Source organism: Lithobates pipiens, unplaced genomic scaffold, assembly GCF_037356315.1.
Source record: "Lithobates pipiens isolate NorthernLeopardFrog02 unplaced genomic scaffold, aLitPip1_a1.2 Scaffold_1, whole genome shotgun sequence".
In the NCBI taxonomy this organism is placed as follows: Eukaryota; Metazoa; Chordata; class Amphibia; order Anura; family Ranidae; genus Lithobates; species Lithobates pipiens.
In genome coordinates, this window is record NW_027507685.1 from 62,241,575 (window position 1) to 62,246,574 (window position 5,000).

The following is a 5,000-nucleotide window of genomic DNA, read 5'->3' on the forward strand; positions in this document are numbered from 1 at the left end:
ACATTTCAGATCCTTTCTACCAAATCTCCTTGAGCAAAAAAAGTAGAAGATGTCCCAGGTGATCTTCGAGTGTTTGGTTGATCCGGGCGCCACAAACCAGAATCATGGCCTTGTGGCAGACCGCGTGGCCTAATGGATAAGGCGTCTGACTTCGGATCAGAAGATTGAGGGTTCGAGTCCCTTCGTGGTCGTTTTCTATGCTGCTTTCCAGTTCCTTCCTGTGACCTTCACTCGTAACTTCTTGCTTTAGCCATAACAACGTGCTTCTTGCTGGAGGCTTCCAATTTGCTGAAGCCCAGAGCCTCCAAACAGAAATAAATCATAAAGTGGAAGTAAACCAATTGATTTAAGGGTTTCAAAACACAGTTACATGCATGGAATCCCGGGATTGATAACTGTCCCATTTGCTTGTGTTCTCAACCAAACTATCAAATCATCAAATGGCTGGTGTCATAACTTAAATATGCCTAAAATGGGAGAGCAACTGAGTATGTGCAGAGCAGGTTGAAACAGCGTATTACTGGATTTCAAAGTGTATAGAAGCATATTTTTTAATGTTTTACATGAGTATATATGCAAAATGGGACAACCGGAAGAGATGTAGCAGGACTTACTTTTCTGACTAAAGTTGCACTTTAAATGAGAGATTTAACAGCATGGTCTAGCAGATTTTCCTCAAGAATTTGATCTTTATGTAGGATGTGCAAAGTTTTTGGATTTTTTTTCATGTTTTTTTGTCGGTGACATGGTAGCATGAAAACACAGCGGGAGTGGTGATTGTAGTTCAAGCTAAATGTGTAAACAGATTGTCAGAAGTGGGATTTGAACCCACGCCTCCATTTGGAGACCAGAACACCCACACAATGTGAAGAAACAGCTCTTGAGTCTGGCGCCTTAGACCACTCGGCCATCCTGACAAGATATATTGAGGTGCTATGGCTTCCTCTGGAAATATCATCTACTCGTGGTACTCTATTGATCTATTACCATTGTCAAGGAGCTGTATGAACACTCTGAACCTAGGCCATTTTGCAAATGCACTTCTTAAAGCATGACCTTGCACCAAGTCATACATTTCAGATCCTTTCTACCAAATCTCCTTGAGCAAAAAAAGTAGAAGATGTCCCAGGTGATCTTCGAGTGTTTGGTTGATCCGGGCGCCACAAACCAGGATCATGTCCTTGTGGCAGACCGCGTGGCCTAATGGATAAGGCGTCTGACTTCGGATCAGAAGATTGAGGGTTCGAGTCCCTTCGTGGTCGTTTTCTATGCTGCTTTCCAGTTCCTTCCTGTGACCTTCACTCGTAAATTCTTGCTTTAGCCATAACAACGTGCTTCTTGCTGGAGGCTTCCAATTTGCTGAAGCCCAGAGCCTCCAAACAGAAGTAAATCATAAAGTGGAAGTAAACCAATTGATTTAAGGGTTTCAAAACACAGTTACATGCCTGGAATCCCGGGATTGATAACTGTCCCATTTGCTTGTGTTCTCAACCAAACTATCAAATCATCAAATGGCTGGTGTCATAACTTAAATATGCCTAAAATGGGAGAGCAACTGAGTATGTACAGAGCAGGTTGAAACAGCGTATTACTGGATTTCAAAGTGTATAGAACCATATTTTTAAATGTTTTACATGAGTATATATGCAAAATGGGACAACCGGAAGAGATGTAGCAGGACTTACTTTTCTGACTAAAGTTGCACTTTAAATGACAGATTTAACAGCATGGTCTAGCAGATTTTCCTCAAGAATTTGATCTTTATGTAGGATGTGCAAAGTTTTTGGATTTTTTTTCATGTTTTTTTGTCGGTGACATGGTAGCATGAAAACACAGCGGGAGTGGTGATTGTAGTTCAAGCTAAATGTGTAAACAGATTGTCAGAAGTGGGATTTGAACCCACGCCTCCATTTGGAGACCAGAACACCCACACAATGTGAAGAAACAGCTCTTGAGTCTGGCGCCTTAGACCACTCGGCCATCCTGACAAGATATATTGAGGTGCTATGGCTTCCTCTGGAAATATCATCTACTCGTAGTACTCTATTGATCTATTACCATTGTCAAGGAGCTGTATGAACACTCTGAACCTAGGCCCTTTTGCAAATGCACTTCTTAAAGCATGACCTTGCACCAAGTCATACATTTCAGATCCTTTCTACCAAATCTCCTTGAGCAAAAAAAGTAGAAGATGTCCCAGGTGATCTTCGAGTGTTTGGTTGATCCGGGCGCCACAAACCAGAATCATGGCCTTGTGGCAGACCGCGTGGCCTAATGGATAAGGCGTCTGACTTCGGATCAGAAGATTGAGGGTTCGAGTCCCTTCGTGGTCGTTTTCTATGCTGCTTTCCAGTTCCTTCCTGTGACCTTCACTCGTAACTTCTTGCTTTAGCCATAACAACGTGCTTCTTGCTGGAGGCTTCCAATTTGCTGAAGCCCAGAGCCTCCAAACAGAAATAAATCATAAAGTGGAAGTAAACCAATTGATTTAAGGGTTTCAAAACACAGTTACATGCATGGAATCCCGGGATTGATAACTGTCCCATTTGCTTGTGTTCTCAACCAAACTATCAAATCATCAAATGGCTGGTGTCATAACTTAAATATGCCTAAAATGGGAGAGCAACTGAGTATGTGCAGAGCAGGTTGAAACAGCGTATTACTGGATTTCAAAGTGTATAGAAGCATATTTTTTAATGTTTTACATGAGTATATATGCAAAATGGGACAACCGGAAGAGATGTAGCAGGACTTACTTTTCTGACTAAAGTTGCACTTTAAATGAGAGATTTAACAGCATGGTCTAGCAGATTTTCCTCAAGAATTTGATCTTTATGTAGGATGTGCAAAGTTTTTGGATTTTTTTTCATGTTTTTTTGTCGGTGACATGGTAGCATGAAAACACAGCGGGAGTGGTGATTGTAGTTCAAGCTAAATGTGTAAACAGATTGTCAGAAGTGGGATTTGAACCCACGCCTCCATTTGGAGACCAGAACACCCACACAATGTGAAGAAACAGCTCTTGAGTCTGGCGCCTTAGACCACTCGGCCATCCTGACAAGATATATTGAGGTGCTATGGCTTCCTCTGGAAATATCATCTACTCGTGGTACTCTATTGATCTATTACCATTGTCAAGGAGCTGTATGAACACTCTGAACCTAGGCCATTTTGCAAATGCACTTCTTAAAGCATGACCTTGCACCAAGTCATACATTTCAGATCCTTTCTACCAAATCTCCTTGAGCAAAAAAAGTAGAAGATGTCCCAGGTGATCTTCGAGTGTTTGGTTGATCCGGGCGCCACAAACCAGGATCATGTCCTTGTGGCAGACCGCGTGGCCTAATGGATAAGGCGTCTGACTTCGGATCAGAAGATTGAGGGTTCGAGTCCCTTCGTGGTCGTTTTCTATGCTGCTTTCCAGTTCCTTCCTGTGACCTTCACTCGTAAATTCTTGCTTTAGCCATAACAACGTGCTTCTTGCTGGAGGCTTCCAATTTGCTGAAGCCCAGAGCCTCCAAACAGAAGTAAATCATAAAGTGGAAGTAAACCAATTGATTTAAGGGTTTCAAAACACAGTTACATGCCTGGAATCCCGGGATTGATAACTGTCCCATTTGCTTGTGTTCTCAACCAAACTATCAAATCATCAAATGGCTGGTGTCATAACTTAAATATGCCTAAAATGGGAGAGCAACTGAGTATGTACAGAGCAGGTTGAAACAGCGTATTACTGGATTTCAAAGTGTATAGAACCATATTTTTAAATGTTTTACATGAGTATATATGCAAAATGGGACAACCGGAAGAGATGTAGCAGGACTTACTTTTCTGACTAAAGTTGCACTTTAAATGACAGATTTAACAGCATGGTCTAGCAGATTTTCCTCAAGAATTTGATCTTTATGTAGGATGTGCAAAGTTTTTGGATTTTTTTTCATGTTTTTTTGTCGGTGACATGGTAGCATGAAAACACAGCGGGAGTGGTGATTGTAGTTCAAGCTAAATGTGTAAACAGATTGTCAGAAGTGGGATTTGAACCCACGCCTCCATTTGGAGACCAGAACACCCACACAATGTGAAGAAACAGCTCTTGAGTCTGGCGCCTTAGACCACTCGGCCATCCTGACAAGATATATTGAGGTGCTATGGCTTCCTCTGGAAATATCATCTACTCGTAGTACTCTATTGATCTATTACCATTGTCAAGGAGCTGTATGAACACTCTGAACCTAGGCCCTTTTGCAAATGCACTTCTTAAAGCATGACCTTGCACCAAGTCATACATTTCAGATCCTTTCTACCAAATCTCCTTGAGCAAAAAAAGTAGAAGATGTCCCAGGTGATCTTCGAGTGTTTGGTTGATCCGGGCGCCACAAACCAGAATCATGGCCTTGTGGCAGACCGCGTGGCCTAATGGATAAGGCGTCTGACTTCGGATCAGAAGATTGAGGGTTCGAGTCCCTTCGTGGTCGTTTTCTATGCTGCTTTCCAGTTCCTTCCTGTGACCTTCACTCGTAACTTCTTGCTTTAGCCATAACAACGTGCTTCTTGCTGGAGGCTTCCAATTTGCTGAAGCCCAGAGCCTCCAAACAGAAATAAATCATAAAGTGGAAGTAAACCAATTGATTTAAGGGTTTCAAAACACAGTTACATGCATGGAATCCCGGGATTGATAACTGTCCCATTTGCTTGTGTTCTCAACCAAACTATCAAATCATCAAATGGCTGGTGTCATAACTTAAATATGCCTAAAATGGGAGAGCAACTGAGTATGTGCAGAGCAGGTTGAAACAGCGTATTACTGGATTTCAAAGTGTATAGAAGCATATTTTTTAATGTTTTACATGAGTATATATGCAAAATGGGACAACCGGAAGAGATGTAGCAGGACTTACTTTTCTGACTAAAGTTGCACTTTAAATGAGAGATTTAACAGCATGGTCTAGCAGATTTTCCTCAAGAATTTGATCTTTATGTAGGATGTGCAAAGTTTTTGG

The 5,000-nt window shown here is 41.7% G+C and overlaps 9 non-coding genes across 9 annotated transcripts; 5 read left to right on the top strand and 4 right to left on the bottom strand.

Annotated features, from left to right (window-relative positions):
* Nucleotides 1–118: 118 nt before the first annotated feature.
* Nucleotides 119–191, top strand: TRNAR-UCG (transfer RNA arginine (anticodon UCG)). The gene has a single exon. It is a non-coding gene; the product is annotated as a tRNA-Arg (tRNA).
* Nucleotides 192–807: 616 nt separating this feature from the next.
* On the bottom strand, nucleotides 808–917 carry TRNAL-CAA (transfer RNA leucine (anticodon CAA)). Its single transcript has 2 exons — nucleotides 880–917; nucleotides 808–853 (listed from the first exon to the last, which is right to left on the bottom strand). It is a non-coding gene; the product is annotated as a tRNA-Leu (tRNA).
* A 272-nt stretch (nucleotides 918–1,189) lies between these two features.
* Nucleotides 1,190–1,262, top strand: TRNAR-UCG (transfer RNA arginine (anticodon UCG)). The gene has a single exon. It is a non-coding gene; the product is annotated as a tRNA-Arg (tRNA).
* Nucleotides 1,263–1,878: 616 nt separating this feature from the next.
* Nucleotides 1,879–1,988, bottom strand: TRNAL-CAA (transfer RNA leucine (anticodon CAA)). Its single transcript has 2 exons — nucleotides 1,951–1,988; nucleotides 1,879–1,924 (listed from the first exon to the last, which is right to left on the bottom strand). It is a non-coding gene; the product is annotated as a tRNA-Leu (tRNA).
* Nucleotides 1,989–2,260: 272 nt separating this feature from the next.
* Nucleotides 2,261–2,333, top strand: TRNAR-UCG (transfer RNA arginine (anticodon UCG)). The gene has a single exon. It is a non-coding gene; the product is annotated as a tRNA-Arg (tRNA).
* A 616-nt stretch (nucleotides 2,334–2,949) lies between these two features.
* On the bottom strand, nucleotides 2,950–3,059 carry TRNAL-CAA (transfer RNA leucine (anticodon CAA)). The gene is made up of 2 exons: nucleotides 3,022–3,059; nucleotides 2,950–2,995 (listed from the first exon to the last, which is right to left on the bottom strand). It is a non-coding gene; the product is annotated as a tRNA-Leu (tRNA).
* A 272-nt stretch (nucleotides 3,060–3,331) lies between these two features.
* TRNAR-UCG (transfer RNA arginine (anticodon UCG)) lies at nucleotides 3,332–3,404 on the top strand. Its single transcript has one exon. It is a non-coding gene; the product is annotated as a tRNA-Arg (tRNA).
* Nucleotides 3,405–4,020: 616 nt separating this feature from the next.
* TRNAL-CAA (transfer RNA leucine (anticodon CAA)) lies at nucleotides 4,021–4,130 on the bottom strand. The gene is made up of 2 exons: nucleotides 4,093–4,130; nucleotides 4,021–4,066 (listed from the first exon to the last, which is right to left on the bottom strand). It is a non-coding gene; the product is annotated as a tRNA-Leu (tRNA).
* A 272-nt stretch (nucleotides 4,131–4,402) lies between these two features.
* TRNAR-UCG (transfer RNA arginine (anticodon UCG)) lies at nucleotides 4,403–4,475 on the top strand. Its single transcript has one exon. It is a non-coding gene; the product is annotated as a tRNA-Arg (tRNA).
* Nucleotides 4,476–5,000: the final 525 nt, after the last annotated feature.